We start from the raw sequence: 15,006 nt of genomic DNA, 5'->3' as shown, positions 1-15,006 counted from the left end.
ACTACTGCCAGCTTGACAATAACTATCTAGTAACTACCACTAATCATTAATGCTAATGAAGTACTCCAGATGCTCCAACTAAAACTTGATCAATCATGACCTGATGATGATGATCATGGCCGTGGGTCATAACAATACTCTCCCCTTAAAAGAATCCTTGTCCTCAAGGATTGAGCTTTGAAATTAAAAGAATCCTTGTCACAAAAATCTTTTGAACCTTTTTCAGGCCAACTTCAGACCATCAAAACAGACCTCTGGTTGTTCCTTTGATAACTTGTGACATGCATCTTGCAAAAATGAATATGCAGGGCTTTGTAGATTATGTCATCAGCCTGCTTAATTTTGTTGGACTGCTCAAACATGAGTGTATAATAAGAAAATACAGCTCCTGACTTTATATGTCCTAGATGAATAACCAAGCTGGTGCCATTTATTAGAAAAACAACAATCATTCCCAGTACTTCCACTTCAAAAAAATGACTTTTGAGTAACTTGGGTATGGTCTTCATGACAAACACTTCCTGTTGGAGTGCCTCCTTTGAATCCAGACGTAACTTTGCTCCAAAATCTCCCACCATTTGTTGCATTCTTAGTTGCCAACTCAAGAATCTTATCTTGAATTACAACAAATTCATGAACTCTGAGGATATTACTAGGCTTCAATACAATTAGCATCATATTAATCTCCTCCATGAAATGATCAGATTCACCAGCCATTTGCTCTGAATTTTTATACTTCATGCAGGCAGCCCTTTTTCCATCCTCAAGAACAATCCCTCTGAAATCCACATCGACAAAAGCCAAAAGGCTTAAACTTTCTCATATCAGCTTTGTTTCTACATGAATCAGTCAATTCAAGAATGAAACTTGCAGCAAATATGTCATCAGAACTATTCTTTCTTCCAGATTTCCCTAATGGCTTATGAAGAATTACTATATCCATATCCCAAATCACAGCTTGAAGAATGTTGCTTGATAAAATTTTGTGTGGGAACTTGCTGTCTTCTTCAACATTAGTGCCACCTTCAAAACCAGATACTATTACGGACCAAGACTTCATTGCATTACTGGCTTTCTTGGGGGTAATTTGAATAAACTGTTCTCCGAGTACAACCATATCATTAAACGCCATCAAAGAATCAAAGTTAAACACTTGCGGCATAAAATTTCTTCCATGTTTTAACTCAGAGAAGACCTGTCTAAACAAATCATCACAGAACTTGGTCCCCATTTATTTTCTCATGAACCATCTCCGAGGCTTGGAACCCAGCATAGTCACCATTCTCTTCTACAGACATTTCATCATTTACCAAAATCTGACTATCAGTTACTTGACAAGCAAGATATAATTCATCACATTTTCTAGCTTTTCTAGAATTTCCCTTAGAAGACATATCCAAGTCAGTACTTGAAAATTGTGGGAAAGAAATCATACCAACTTTTTCCTCAATCAACATTTGATTGAAATTACTGATCTCAGTTTCAAGAAGTTGATTCTTGAATTCTAATTCTCTTTCATTGCTCAACGTTGAACGTTCCAGCTCCTCTTGAACTGAAATGGCTGAAGAAGGAAGCTTTGAACTTTCACCAAACAGGTGGTGTTCTTCAATTGCAAAACCATAGTCACCTTCCAAATGTTCTTCCATTTCACCACAGAGGACTTCAAACTTGTCTGTTTCTACCGTTGCCAAATGTGCATCAGTCCACTTCTTGATTCTTGAAAGAGGGACCTCCTTGGAATTTGATTCCTCTGTTTCTTCAAGAATTTGATTCTTGAAATTTTCTTCCATCCCTTTGGCTTGATTAGACACAGTTGAAAGCCACTCATTTTCATCCAAAATTGGATAATCCTCCCTTAATCGCCCCTCTCTGATTACGGTTCTTAGGAATTCATTAAATGTAGTTGCGAATGAAATCATACAACTCCTTATCTCGGAATCGATCTTGTCAGGCCTAGATCTGCATTCAGCTGCATTTACTTTCGTTAAACTGTGAAACTCAGATTCTTGTGTCTCTATTTGATTAAGCAAGAATCAATTTGAAAAGAAGGAAAAGAGAGAAGAGAAAGGAAGTAAAGGGAGCAAGCAGATTAATAGAAGAGTTGGAGATAGAGATAAGAATAGGAAAAGAAGGGACAAGGAAGAGCAGAAATGAATAGAAATGAGAGAGGAACAGAGAGAAGATTAAAAAAAATGATATCAATTGGGGTAATCGAAGCTTGCAATCTGAGGACCGCAAGCTCTGATACCAATTGTAATGACTGCAACTAGTAAAGGAAGAATCAGATAGAGAATTGAGACAAGGAGAAGAAGAGAGAGCAGAAATGAGAGAGATTTTGGGAAAGGAACGAAGAGGCAGTATATTATTCAGAAAAGGAGATTTACAATAAATCTTCAACCCTTTTTCCTACATTCAGCTGCTTATTTATACAATAGAATTATTCCTTCTCCTAACTACTACTGCCAGCTTGACAATAACTATCTAGTAACTATCACTAATCATTAATGCTAATGAAGTACTCCAATGCTCCAACTAAAACTTGATCAATCATGACCTGATGATGATGATCATGGCCGTGGGTCATAACACCATCCTCTATCTACAACACATCTATCCTGGCTGTCACTTCTGCTTCAAGTAATGTACTTCAGGGGAATCTAGGACCTAAATCTAGATTCCAGATTCCCTAAATCAAGGGACCTATTCCAGATTCCCTTGCCCATGCTTCTTTGCTTGAACAACTTGAGCTTATTGCCAACTAGTTGAAAGGACAAGTTCCTACTAATCTTGGAAATCTTCGCAATCTTCAGTGTCTAGGTATTGGAGGTAATATTCTGTGGAGCAACCCTGCAGGAGACTTGGACCTTTATGCATCTTTATGGAACTGCAGCAATCTACAATCTCTCTTATTGAGAGGAAACAACTTTGGGGTAAGTTGCCTTCTTTCGAATGGAACTCCTGTAACATGCTGGAAAAACTTGATAACCATCAGAATTCAATTTCAACATGCAGAAGCTGGCTTCAATCAATGACTCGGCTGGTGAAGTTGTTTTTGCTTTTTTCGAATCGTATTCTGGTGTCACCTCTTTGCAAGCAGAAACTCGTGTGTTGTGTACAAGTTTGGAATTATGTTATAAGATGCATTCTGACTCTCTGGTACTCTCTGGTAGTGGAAGTGGACTCTAAGGTGCTTATTGACTCGGTTTGTGGTAAGAGTTCAATTCCAGCGAAGCTTCGTCCCAATTATTTGATGGATTCACCTTTTGTCTTCAGCTGTGACTTTCTTTTCTCATTGTTATCAGCAAGTTAGCTCATGCTAAAATTAGGGAAATTACAATGTCTAAATCAAGATTTACTTTTTTTTTTTTTTTTTTCAATGTAACATTTTCTGCACAATTGTGCATCAAAAAATTCTTGGGGATAAGAAGAAGAGTCCCGAAGGTACAGTAAATCTGTGCAGATTTGAGTTAAAATTTTTCAATATGGAACATTTGTACTGCTTTCTCCAACTCTGCTCATGCACTAGAATATTTTACATCGAACCTATAGATCAAGCTCTAGGTTCGATCGAGCTCTAATTTTCAGATTTTTACATTTTTAAGTGTCGCGCCCCATTTTTTCGCGATGGAAAAGAAAGTGTTTATAAAAAGGATGTGATTTATTAATAATAAATGAAAAAGGACCTAGAATGGGACTTAAAAGAATGCGACAATTTGGGTCCAAAATTTAGTCTAAAAGGGTTTTTAAGAAAAAATAGGAGTCGCCACTTGGTATGGAGTTTTGGTGTACCAAGTCACCCAAAAAAATAAAGTAAAACAAAATGAAACCCTTTTTGACAACTCCAGGTCTTTGAAAACAAGAGAAAATGGATTCGGGAGTCGCGGTTGAAGAAAGGGAAGGCAAAGGTTCGATTAACTCAAACCTAAGGCACCCTTTCAACCTAGTCTAAGCTAGTTGCGAGGTTTAGTCAAAATTTTCCTAATCTAACCTTTAATTTTATCACATTTTGGAGGTTTTCTACATGGATGCAAATCTTAAATTTATAAAAATACCGAAAGGAACAAAATGTTCATTCAAGGATTTAATTGAACCAATCGCATTAATTGCGAAGGCCAAAATGATTCCTTGAAAGTGTCACGAGTATGCAAATGATGAAATAAAAATAAAAAAAGAAATTAAATTATATACATATATATATGTGATCAAAGAAAAAGAGAATGCAACATAAAGGGTACGGGAGACAAAAACTCGTGACTTAGTTTTCTTATACAAGGATTAATGGGGTATTTGAACTAAAAAGTTATAATCACCCATTTCCCATGTTTGAAAAATAATTATCCTAACATGAACAAGCAAATGAACTAGCTTAAATGAGATGCAATTCTAAATGACATGATTAGTACCTATAGAGGGTAAGGGATAATATAATAGGAAATATCATGCAAATGAGAAAAGATCCTAAAAATGAAAATATGCATGAAAATGTAGTGAATAGCACACAAAGATGAATCTAGCGCAAGATAACCTAAAGGGTCTAGCGTTGGACTAACCCATTTCTAAAAATCCTTACTAGCGTTGGACTAGCAAGTAAGCGGAGGGAGAAACCACAACTAGCGCTGGACTAGTGTGGTGACGCCATGCATTGGCAATTCATAGTGAAGCAAATAAAGTATAAATTAAAACAAATAAACACATAAGAGCACGTAACACATAACACGTAAGCATAATATCTAGATGCCAAAATCCTAAGAAAAGCGGATAAAACACATAACACATAAGCCACATAAACACGCAACCTATCTATTACATCGGGGAGCGCCTAACTACAATCTAGGAGGGAAAAATATAATAAAACAAATCAAATTATCTTATCTATTACATTTTTGAGGTATTTAAATGCCTCTCGAATCATTAAAAAAAATTAACTAAAACATATATAAGAAAATTTGAATGAATATTTAAATCAAATAAATAAAGCATATAAAAATATATAAACACATAGGAACACATAGGAGCACATAAGAGCACGTAATTGACATTGAAATAATAAAATAGGAGTACCTCCCGTTTGAAGTGGTGACTAAGTGGAGTCAAATTATCCTATTTATACTCACAATGAACAAAAGAATCATGGCACCAATTTAATTGAAAAAATAATAATAATAAAAGTACTAAATTCACACTAATATGTCAAACGTAAATAAATTTAAGAATATTTAAAAATTACAAGTTAAACATACTCAAAAGTAACATAATTAGCTATTAAAAAAAAGAAGCAATCATAATAAAGAGAGTCAAAATTCACTAGGGACTGAATTGCAAAAAATTGAAAACTTTTGGGGGACAAAAATTATATTTTCCAAAGTTCAGGGGTCAAAATTAAATGAAAGATAAAATTCAGGGACCAAAATGCAATTAATATAAGGACCTACATGAAAGAAATTTAAAATGTTCTGGGCTGCAGTGAAACTACTCAAAAGATCAGGGGCCAAAGTGAAAAATCGTAATCAGATCTTCTTAAGAAAACAGGCCACTGGGCCATTATTTTATTTCTTTGGGCCGGACACTACCTAAGCCCAACCGAAAGTCCAAACTAAAACACACAGGCCAGCCCGTCTTTTATCACTCAAACCCGACCAAAAGATATGGGCTCCAGTCTCTTAGCCCAACAGAAACCCAAGAGAAAAATAAACCAAAACCCATTTCCAAAACCCAACCAAAACTAACTCTTGGCCCATCAGAAAAATAAACATCAGCCCAATTTCCTTTTTCTTTTCTTTCCTTCTTTTCTTTCTTTTCTTTTCTTTCTTCTTCCTCACCGTTTCTTTATCTCCTTCTTCGGCCAGCTGAAGCTTACTTCAGTTGGCGGCCATGGTGGCCGCAGGTGGCCGCAGGTGGCGCCACCGCCTCCGGCGGCGGTCGCCGGCGGCTTCTCCGGTCGCCAAAATTTCTCAAAATGCACCTCCCCACTCCATTTTTCGCGTAGGTTCCATTTCCGGAGTTAATTTTTACAAAAGATAATCCGAAGGTGGCCGAAAGCAAAAAGTCAGTCCAGTTTTTTTATTTTTTAAAACACTATATCTTTCACCAAAAATCACAAAAATTATACCATAACACTCCTTGCAACTTCTACAATACAACTATAATCTTAATTTGACAAGAAAACAACATAAAATGGCCAAAATAAAGCAAAACAGCCCCTAAAATTCTTTTTGGCATTTTTTCAAACTATTAACATGCATTCACAATAAACCTTTCCTTTTCCTAAATCCGGTTCATGCCATTTCCAATTTTTGAACAATCCAACAACAACAATGCAAAGCAGCAAAAACAGGAGAAAATAGGCAATTAAATATGAATTTAATGTGAAAAACAAAACGGAAAAAAAAAAGAAAAAAAATACCTCTAGGATATTGCAGTCACTTGATTGAGCTTTGTGGTGGAATTCCTAAATTCCAATGGTCTGACCGCTAGTTCCCTTTCTTCTTTTATGGCTTTGTCTGTTGGGAGCAAAGAAAGGTCCGAGAGATGTATTGGCTTGGAGTGTTTTTGTTGAGAGCAAAAGAAAAGGCCGAGAGAGTGTCCCTTCTTTTTTTTTCTTCCTTCTGCCGTTTTTTTTCCAGAGAGAGCCGAGAGAGTCAGGAGATGTATCTTTTTTTGAGCCAAAAGTGGAGTTTGAGTGTTAAATCCACCAAAATGATTTTCTCCATCTCATGAAAAGAAAGGTGCCTGGAGATTTTGAGTGCAAAAATGGATCAATAGTGCATTTGGTGAAAGAGCAATAATTAGGAGAAGATTTTTGATTTTCTTGATTTTCTCTCTTCTTTTTTTTGATTTTATTTATTTTATTTATTATTATTTTTTTTAAAACAAACCTGCAAAAAATGAGAAAAATACACATTAAAATATAAGAAAGTAAATAACACATCAAATAGAAAAATCTTGAGAAAATATTAAAATTTGATAAAAATTTGGTGTCTACAGCTTGCCCCTCTTTGTCTAGAGTTTCAAAGAAACTCAAGACAAAGACGTAGACACCAAATTGCTTACCTGTCTCTTGTAGCTGCACCTGAACTAAAATAAACAAGCCAACACTTGGCTGAAATTATTGGACAAAATGATGCAATAACATTGCAGCAAATGTGACTGAACCCATGTAGAGTTGCCTACGTATCCCACCATGGGAATCAGGTCAAATGTAGTTCGAATGCAAGTGAACCACAATGAAACAAGTGCATTGACCAACTGTGGTCTTTGCAAAGTCGAAAAAGTCTGAGCTCTCAGAACTTCTAAACATGAAACACCAAATGAATGAGAAAGCACAACAATTATTGGTCAAAACAGTCAAGAAAAGTAACTTGTCATGAATGGGAGATAGAAGGGTGCGCGGTGGACGCTGAGACTCACCAACATGAATTTAAATTATCAAGAAGGAGAGGTAGAAGGGTGCGCGGTGGACGCTGAGACTCACCAACATGAATTTAAATTGTCAAGAAAGGGAGGTAGAAGGGTGCGCGGTGGACGCTGAGACTCACCAATAAGAAATTAAATTGATGCGCGGAGGGACGCGATTACGCTCCAACAGGAAATTAAATTGTCAAGAATGAGAGATAGAAGGGTGCGCGGTGGACGCTGAGACTCACCAACAGGAAATTAAATTGATCAAGAATGGGAGGTAGAAGGGTGCGCGGTGGACGCTGAGACTCACCAACAGGAAATTAAATTGATCAAGAATGGGAGGTAGAAGGGTGCGCGGTGGACGCTGAGACTCACCAACAGGAAATTAAATTGATGCGCGGAGGGACGCGATTACGCTCCAACAGGAATTTAAATTTGTCAAGAATGGGAGGTAGAAGGGTGCGCGGTGGACGCTGAGACTCACCAACAGGAAATTAAATTGATCAAGAATGGGAGGTAGAAGGGTGCGCGGTGGACGCTGAGACTCACCAACAGGAAATTAAATTGATGCGCGGAGGGACGCGATTACGCTCCAACAGGAATTTAAATTTGTCAAGAATGGGAGGTAGAAGGGTGCGCGGTGGACGCTGAGACTCACCAACAGGAAATTAAATTGATCAAGAATGGGAGGTAGAAGGGTGCGTGGTGGACGCTGAGACTCACCAACAGGAAATTAAATTGATGCGCGGAGGGACGCGATTACGCTCCAACAGGAATTTAAATTTGTTTTTCTTGATTGATTGATTTTTTTTTTTTTTTTTTTTTTTTTTGGAAAGGTCCAAAGTGACGAATTTTAAAACTAGAAGGATACCAATGACAATTCTCCCTTCATGAGATTCGAGAGGTACATACATATGTCACTATCCTCTCGATTTTAAAAAACTCTTTTTCTTTTTGCACTTTTTTTTCTTTCACAAAACCGATTTAGAACGCATTACCAAAATTGGAGCTCACTCCTTTTGCTATTTGCTCCAGCGTAAATCATGTTTAACAAAAACCACATTTTTCATGCTTTCGAAAAGGTAGAAAAAGTGATCACATAATGCCACCACCCATGTGATCCCTTGTGATTCCTTTGGCCTTGAGAACCATGCAAGCATGATCTTTTGATATCAAAATTGCTCCCCAAGAATTGTGCTGCAACTTGTGTTGAATCTTCTCAATTTTTTAGCATCAGTCAGTTATACTTCCCTTTGTATCACAAATCAACTCTTTCTAATAACCAGATCTGAAGGACTGCCCGTTTCAAGTTTCAACACTCTGCTCTTCATTCATGATCTCTTGTGCTCCAAAACCTTACATTGATGACCTTAACATTTCGGATTTTCCCTAAGGTCACCCCCATTTTCTTTTCCTTTTTCTATTTCTTCTTTTTTTCTTTTTCTTCTTTTTTTTTCTCTTTTTTTTTTCATTTTTGAAAAGACACCCATTCGGGTTTTCACTCAATGAACAAATCTTGTTAACAACCTTTATCAACTCAGAAATATATTTAAAGAATGATGGCATTAGTGCGATAATCCTTCCCATGCAAAATTGGTGAAGGTGTATTGACATTATTTGCCATTTGATTAAGTGATTTTTATCAGAAATGCCACTAAAGCGGAGGTCGAGACTTTTCATAATTTTTGTGATGGGCTCAGATGGGGTGGAGAAATATTAAAGGTTGAAAGCAAAATCTTCAAAAAGGTTTCAAAACCCTAAGATCACGTTCTATCAATATTTGCTCCAGTATGAGGGTATTAATACTGAAAAAAAATTGCCCCAGTTTGGCTTTTGAATCCTTTTTTTCTTTTTTTCTTTTTTTTTTTTTTGGAATAACAGGAGATAAAAATTTACCCCAGTGTGAGGTTTGCAATCTTTATGAGGGCTATCAAATAAAGGGTTAAATTATTCTGGAGGTTCAATGGGGAAAACTAGGGATAAGATGTTTAAAGAGAAAAGAAAAAGGCTCGCCTTTGATCCGCCATAGATGGTATTTCAAAACGAAAAATCACATAATCAGATAAAAAAAATTTATTACACATGTCTGAATTGATTGGCAAAGGAAAGACCTGTCCATCAAGTTCTGTACGAATGGACGTTCTTCCGGATAGCACTCTTTGAACAATAAATGACTCTTGCCAAGTTGGAACAAACTTTTCTTTAACCTCCTCTTGAATCGGAAGAATTTACTTCAAAACCTTATCCCTCACTTCAAATAAGCGAGATTTGTCTTTCTTGCCATAACTAACGAACCATCCTTTGATGATAGCATTGTCCATGACAAACATTCAACTTCTTTTTCATCAATTAGAGACAGCAACTCATTGTGCTCCTTAATCCATTCGATTTCTTCTGCCTGAGCCTTTGTCAAAATGTGCAAGGACGGAATCTCGGTTTTGGCATGTATTACCACTTCCATTACAGTATAAGAGGGCAAGGTGTTACCCCAACTTAGAAATGTAATCTCCAATGAAATGCTCCCAGAATTCAATTGCAAAATTTGCAAAATCGAAGGGAAAACTCTCTTTTTCTTTTTCTTTTTTTTTCAATCCCCTTTTTTTTCTCTTTTTTTTCGTTTTTTTTCTTTTTTTTCATTTTTTTCCTCCTTTTTTTTTTACTATTCTCTCTTTTTTTTTTCTCTCATTCCCCCTTTCTTTTATTTTCTCTTTTTCTTTTTCTCTTTTTTTTTTTTTCTTTTCTTTATTCCCCCTTTTTTCTTTTCTCTTTTTTTTTTTTTTCAAGTTGGCTGCTGAAGTATGTACTCCTTTTGAGCAAATGGCCGATCCTCCACTTTACAATGTAGCATCATTGCTCCATTTTTATTCGTGATTAATCTCCAAATTTGCAAGTTTTGAATTGCACTTTTTCCTCGATCTCAACCATAAACACCTGCATAAGGGGAATTTTTCAAAGCACTTGAATTTTTCAATTTTTTACCTTTTTTGTTTATTTTTTTTTTGAGCAATGAAGTAACAATTAAAATTCATGCAAAGTATTGACTTATCAAGATTTTAAAAAATATATACTTGATCTTGGACATACCCTACAAATGTATTATAAAACTTTTGCCTCAATTTGAACTTATTTGGTGAAGTCTCACAAATATATTACAAAAAATTTACCCCAATTTGGGCTTATTTTAGTTGCAAAATAATCACATACAATGTGAATAGAAACTACATTTTTCAAATGAAAAAATTAAATGTCATATCCAAACTCATGTAGAAGATTTCATGATAACTCCCTCAAAATAAGACCAAATTGTAAAAGATCTCTTCCTCATTTTGGGATCGGTGTTGAGGGAAAAGGATCACTTTTCTTATGAGCTCATCTTTTAGGACCAATCAAATGGATATTATTCAGGATTTTGAGATGGCCCAGGGGAATGGTATGTCAGGGTTTTTTTTTTTTTTTCAAATTGTATCTAGCACATTCAATATCACATCTTGGTGAAAGCAAATAGTTTATCACTCTTATTTCTTGAGAAAATTCAGTCAACATATAAGCTGTATAGGCTTGTATATATATGGATAGAAACGATAGTTAAACATATGAAAACAGGTTATGGCCTCATGATCATGAGTGGTTGGTAGATTCCTTAGAGACAAAATTTTCACTTCAAATTGTCATGAAAGATAAGTCAGCAATGGACTTTATGAGCTTGTAATGTAGTTTAACAACGATAGCTAAAAAAAAAAAAAAACTTGCAAGGACAATGCACTTAAGATCGCCTTCTTTCCCAAAAATTGCCCCAATTTTGTATTTAAAATCCGGGACCCCCTTTTGACTCCCTTTTTCTTATCAATCCTCTTTTTTCTTCAACAATCACTAAGGGGAATGCAGCATTAGATGTCTTCGCATTTTTCTTTTTTTCTTTCATCATTTTTCATTTTTTTCACAATTTTCTTTTCTCTCTCTCTCTTTTTTTTTTTTTTACCAATACTGATATCCCAATGTCAATGATAAAATTGAAAACTCCCTAATTTGGAGTATATATGGCCCCTCTTTCTTTGCGATATTGAATACCAAAATATCAATGGTAGAGTCAAAATCTCCCAACTTGTAATTTTTTCTTCTTCTTCTTTTTTTTTTTTCACTCGTTTTCTTTATTTGATGTCCCTTTCAAAAATTTTGAGCATCTTTGCCATTTTTTCAATTCTCAAATCTCCTTCCCCAGTGTGGGGGTGCGATCATAAGTGCTTTTGAAACGAACCACCAATTTAGGCTCAAACGAGGATGCAAAGGATGGATAGTGTGTAGATAGTAGAAACGATAGCCAAAGTATCATTCTTATTTTTCATGACAACCAAAGTAAAGAATAGCCCGTTAAGAAAATCCATTTCCTTTTGACGTGTAAAATTATGATCACTAAGGCTCTTATTTGAAACAAAATTGTGCTTGCGATGGTTCAAAAAGGAGACTGAATGATAAAAACTGTATGGATAGAGAAATGAAAGCCTAGAGCATCATCCCAAATTCCCAAAATAAGAAGTAATGTGCATTTTTGCTTTCACTCAGATGTGTATTGAATCTGATTAGACACCCAGGACATTTTCACGGTAAAAAAATTGTCTCACTTTGAAGCTAGTCAACCAATGCGACTGATCTTGGAGGTTCAATAGAAGTGGACAAAAAAATGAAAATGAAAAGTGTTGGGGTTGATCTTTTACGACAAGCTATCAAATTTGAATGACCCCCTTTTATTTCCGACTATCCTCATTGAATAGTTTAGGCCACATATCTAGTGTATGCAAAGAATTTTGGGAATTGGACATACACTCATGAATTTCGAACAAGAGGTCGAAAAAATTCAATTTAGCCTTATTTCTTAAAATCTATCATGAAATTTCCCAATGAGCAAATAAAGAATGAATATATACAAAACAATAGCTGTCTAAATAAAAACTTTATTATTCAAATGTTTGAAAATTTTTTCTCAAATATAATACATGTGAGAAAATAAAAATCTCTAAAGAATACACTTTCAAATATATACACACTTTCTCTTTCTATCTTTTGAGACAAAATGTATTAGAAACAATGAATCAAGAGATTTTTGAGATGCTTTACACTAGCATTTTCAAATGGATTTTTCATTTATTTTTTTTTAATTTTTTTTCACATTGTAGGATCTGCCCAAGAATCAAGTAACACTTGTAATTTTTCAAAATTTATTAGACCCAAAAATATTATCAGATGTAGGAAAAAATATTTTTTTACCTTGTTAAAACAACTTTTATAAATGCAGGGGAGGGGAAAAAAATAAAAGCAAAATACCCAGAGTCAGTAAGCAAAATTGCAAAATCGATATGCATGTCCTATGGGTGAGCCCTTTTATGCCAAGGGTTGGTCTAGCATGGAAAATGCAATCCTTAGGGGTAGGCATCATACAATACCTGATGGATCCGATCGACTTATTGAGATTCGAATAAAAGACAATTTTGAAAAAATTGAATAATTGGAGTGACAAGAGACAATTTGTCCTAACAAAATGAGGACAAAGTCCGAATGGGTTGAATGCTTTGATTGACATATAAAGTGATATTAAAAATCAATTTAGTGTGAAAAGCTTATTTTTGAAAGAATTGAAATGTCTCGACTAGTTTATTCGGTAAACCATAGATCAAAACTTTTTTTTTTTTTTTAAAAAGGAATAAACGGGCCAAATGGATCGAATGAAATTGATTATTAGTTCAAAAATTGATTAGATTATCCTAAAAGCGAATAAAACTGATCAAATGAATTGGATGAAATTGAAAATTTATTTAAAAAAAAATTGACTTAATTATCCTAAAAAAAAAATAATGGATTGGATGGAATTGACGGTTTATTCAAAATTGACTGAATTATCCTAAAAGTAAATGAACGGATCAAATGGATTGAATGAAATTGAGGATTTATTCAAAAATTGGTTGGATTGTCCTAAAAAATGAATAAACTGGTAAAATTGATTGGATGAAACTGACGATTTATTCAAAATTGACTGAATTATCCTAAAATCGAATGAACAGATCAAATGCATTGAATGAAATTGAGGATTTATTCAAAAATTGGCTGGATCACCCTAAAAAGGGGTAAATTGATCAAATGAATTGAATGAAATTAATGATTTATTTCAAAATGAAATTGAATGAAAATGAAATTAAAAAAATGAGCAAAATTGTATGGATCGAATGATCTATAAAAAATCGATTCAATCATCTTAGATGTAAAAATGGAATGAATGAAATTGATGATTTATCAAAATCGATGGAATTGTCAGCTCATTGATAGTTTCAAAAAATTCATTGTGATTCATTAGTCTATGAGCCTTCGAAAATCAAGATTCGACCTTAACATACTTATCATCTCAACAATGAGGAAGTTGTGAATTTCTTCAACTTAATGTCCGTTACACAAGGAATTTTTACCAATTTTGATAAAATGGCCAAAAAGTGATTATTAAAGGCTCATATTCTAATGCGTAAAAACTGTTCCATCATTCTCAATGCCGTCACACGGAAGGGATCGAATCCTACCTTACCTTGTGCACTACCCCTTTGGATGGTACAAAAAATATAAACGTGTAAGTCTCATTGGATTACATATCCGAGACACAAAGCGGCTTATTCCTAACGCGGGATCCCCTATGCGGCATTCCCTCTAAAGTTAATGTATGATGCCAGTTTATTAAAGCGATTAAATATGCAATGAAATAATTGACATATGATCTAAAAGTACCCCATTTAAATGCCGGGGTAAGCCTAAAATGAAATGTATTCATGCTGCAAATGCGAAACATTGAATTTAAACGTGTCACATCAAATAGGGTAGGCTCCTAGAGAGTACCATGCCAGGACTCTTATTTTCTAGGACTTATGAATGCAATGAAGACACAAAAACCAAGAAAAGTTAGTTTAGACAGATAAATACACATAACACATTGTAGCAACGAAATCAACACAAGGAAATAAAGCAATAAAAAGAGGAAAGGGATTGGACCCCTCCCCTCGTGAATAGTGTCCCTAATAGGGTAAGGTCGACTCTACCCTAGGCAAGCTAAAATGGATGCATGAGGTTAGGGTTCACTAATGCATCTAGACTCGATAGGTTTTAGGTCCCCGAGCCTTCAGACTTGGAAACCAAGGGTCATCACTCCCAAGGTTCCTTGTCGGTGGCTCGAGCGATTCCCCAGACGTTGCTACGCACACGTCGTGTTACGGCTACCCGTCTGGGCGAATCTAAAAAGAATTCTCAACCTTCGACTAAAAACTAATAGGTCATCAACCTAAAGTTTAAAGCGGAAGATCGAGTGACCCCTCGGATCATGCTACGCACACGTCGTGATACGATCACATGTCCAAGTGGGTCGCCTAAAATCCTAATAGGGTGGAGTGGCGTGACAAGCCACTAAAAGAAAAATAAATAAGGAATAAAAAATAAAACGTATGCACGTATGCCAGTGCTCATTTTGGAGGGGAGGGATCGAGAACCAATGCGAAGCTCTAGGGTAAAATTCCCCACCCCCAAATGCAAAGCGCGATACATATAAGTAAATAAATAAAAGTAAATAAATAAATCATTCAT

Source organism: Coffea eugenioides, chromosome 7 (genome assembly GCF_003713205.1).
Source record: "Coffea eugenioides isolate CCC68of chromosome 7, Ceug_1.0, whole genome shotgun sequence".
In the NCBI taxonomy this organism is placed as follows: domain Eukaryota; kingdom Viridiplantae; phylum Streptophyta; class Magnoliopsida; order Gentianales; family Rubiaceae; genus Coffea; species Coffea eugenioides.
Note: the sequence above shows the minus strand (reverse complement) of the source record.